Here is a 3,225-nt window from a genome sequence, read left to right as displayed (position 1 = left end):
TCCGATCTTAGTTCTAGAAAATAGGTGGCGCCACACCAGTCACGTTACCTCGATGACGCAACAATAGCAAACTCTTGTGTAAGTTTTGATAACACAAGTTTCTGAAATGATGATGCTTGCTTTACATGTGCATCAAATCTAGAGGAAAGATTACTGATAATTTAGTCAAGTAAAGGAATGGTTACTGTTTTCTTAAAGTAATCCTCCATAGAACTATTTTCTGCATTTGCGACTTGTCGTTGACTAGTTTGTGGCATGCTAACATTAACATTAGATCTGTTTGCAATATTGCTGCTGTACTTGAATAATCATCTACGTTCACTCTTACTGAGGTCATTTTTTTACAGCATTGTTCTATTAGGGAAACACCAGAAACAATGACTTGACTTGGACCTTGCAAATTTACAGAAGCTTCTTTCAAATAGTAATCGGAACGTTGTAAAACTGCTAAACTAAAATGAATTCAAAGGATTCTAGTATTTTTAGATAAACCATAGCATTTTTCGGCAGCTCAATTGTCATTAAACTTTTCAAAATTATCATCTTCATAAACAACAACCTCACACATGTGAAGTAAGAATGGATGACATAAACAGAACCTTTTCCAACCTTCAGTATTCTCAACCCATAAATAGTTCCCTACGTTTAGCTGAGGATTTAATCCAATTAATTATTCCTTTAACTTGATCCATACAAATATAGGAGGTTAATGTAATAATAAGATGGCAAACAACGATTTATATGAATATTTTTGGGGGGAACATACTACATGTTTCAAAATAACATTGGTCTGTGTTCTTCAGGTATGATCGGTAGCTAAGCAATGTAGGGTTTATATCTGAAGAAAACAAATCAATATTCTGTCGAAATATATACTATGTTCCCCTAGAAATAAATAATTTCATTATGTTTTTAAATCGTTGTTTGCCAACGAATTATTAACGATATTTCATAAAAGTTTGAAAATAATGCTGAAGAAAATGAAGTTTTATATGTACATATTGGAAAGTTATAAACATAATGATTATCTATAACTAAGTGTGAATACTTTATTTTAGAACAGTTTGTTTGGTGTGTGCTAAATCGTGTGCTCTCTCATAATATTCTTAATATAAAAAGCGTTTGCTATTTCAGTTTGTCTATCAATAACGTTGGTATTTGTAGTTCTAAAATGTGTTGCTTAGGTGCGCTGCAGATATCATAAATATATGTAGATTTGATGGTTTCTTAGTGACTGAATTCCTCGATACACACCTGCATGCTACACCGAAAGGCACACCTCACTACACACTGTACAAACACGCATCACTAAACTTGCTACCAAATATTACAAAAAAGCCATCTACCGAAATCCACTCACAGCTGAATTTCAGAAAATTGCCGCCATCCCCAACCATGGTGCAAATATCTATCCCTTTACAATCTGTTACAGAGCATCACCTCTGTACCATAATCCTGAATAACTTCATTATTATACGTATTCTATGCATAACATGTTTTTTCTTCAGTCTCTTTTCAGATGTATACTTCCTGGTCAGCTCTTCACTCGGGCACTAGCTGGGCTCTCATTCGGCCCCGAATAGTGAAAGTGGGTTTTCTTGGGGTACTCCCGTTTCCCTCCACATCTAATTCTCAGGCATCGGATCCATAGATCCCAGCCTTGGCACCTTGATCTACTGATCCCCGCCAGGCCCGTTTGCTTCATTCTGTTTCGATAACTTGTCAAAATCGGCTGCCGACTTGCTCTCTTCGAAGATCAACCGGCCTCTGCTACGCCTTGGACTTGCCTTCACTACTGCCTACTTGCCTCTCCTTCTTACGACCATTTTTTTTTAATCAATTAATTAACCTTCGCCCATACGACTCATTACTCCGCTGACCACTAATTGAAATGTAACCTTATGCCACGAGCAGGGTGTAGGAGGATTGTTTAATCTTCGAGCACCCTTGATTAGTAATTATTTCTTAGGAGATAATTATTTTTAAATTACAATAACTGTCAGGAAACTACTACTAATGACTGTTTAGGGTGCTTCAATGTTTTACAAGACATCACTATATTATTTTTACACACTACTGCAAATCCCATGTGGTCTAGTGGCTAGGATATCTGGCTTTCACCCAGAAGGCCCGGGTTCGATTCCCGGCATGGGAAGTTTCTTTTTTTTTTTCCAAGATATTAACTCGTTATTATATTACATTATAGCTCATAAGGAATATATTAAATATACTAAACCCAGCTATCACCGTTAATATAACTTTTAGCGAATCTCGATAATTCCTGCCCCAGAAAGACTAATATTTAACTTTTTATTGATGAAAGTATTTTCATGCTCTAAACGTCTAGGTCTAATTTATTTTAATAATCGAAATTAATTTTACATTGTTTGGTTCAGTTCTTAAATGACAGTTTTGGTTTTAATCTAAATAATCCATGATTTTGTTCAGCGCAATTACCTATGGTATATATTTTACAAAAGGACAAGTATTACATTTCAGTTGATGACTGTATTTCAAGTTTATTAATTAACTTGTTATATCTTAATATTATCTTTACATAAAAATGCTAAAAAAACAGAATCCTAAGATGATGGTAAAATTGAAACGCTTTATGCTTCAGAAATGTTTCCTGTAAGAAGAGACACACGGGATGATAGGAGTCAATCAATGCCTTAATGTCATCGAGATTAGAACGAAAACCTTGACAGTTCCACTGTATCAAAGTGACCATTTTTATGTAGATGAAGGAAAACAGGGTGGAGAACCCTTCGGTTTACGACCATGCCATATTTCTTTACTAGATGGAGGTCGATCAACCTCCATCGATCCTGCCCTTGATCGAGTGGGCAGATCTCTGTCATCAGAATGAGAATCCAATGACTGAGGACGTGATCAAATGATCATCGTCCATTTAGGGGCCAAAGAAGGACCCTAGCAGATACCAGAGGCCAGTGCCCATGGAGGTTGACCCAAGCAGTCACTGGAAAGAATAGTGGGGACAGAGATCAGAGTAGACGTAGACCGGTCAACTCTGTTATCCATAGAGGACAGAAGAACTCTCACATGGCATCAAAAACACTCAGATGGAGGCACAGAAAGGTCCATCTGCACCCCCACTGTAGCAGTGGAGCATAGTGCAGTGGCATATGTCCGAGATGGAGTAGGGAACAATAGCTTCCGAGCCTCTGGATAGGAAATGTTGTGAACGGTCTTCAAATGCTGTAC

General features: G+C 37.1%; 1 non-coding gene across 1 annotated transcript; it reads left to right on the top strand.

Annotated features, from left to right (window-relative positions):
* Window positions 1–2,083: 2,083 nt before the first annotated feature.
* Window positions 2,084–2,155, top strand: Trnae-uuc. The gene has a single exon. It is a non-coding gene; the product is annotated as a tRNA-Glu (tRNA).
* The last annotated feature ends 1,070 nt before the right edge of the window (window positions 2,156–3,225 follow it).

This window comes from Limulus polyphemus, unplaced genomic scaffold (assembly GCF_000517525.1).
Source record: "Limulus polyphemus unplaced genomic scaffold, Limulus_polyphemus-2.1.2 Scaffold1279, whole genome shotgun sequence".
Lineage (NCBI taxonomy): Eukaryota > Metazoa > Arthropoda > Merostomata > Xiphosura > Limulidae > Limulus > Limulus polyphemus.
This window is presented reverse-complemented; position numbering and strand designations above follow the sequence as displayed.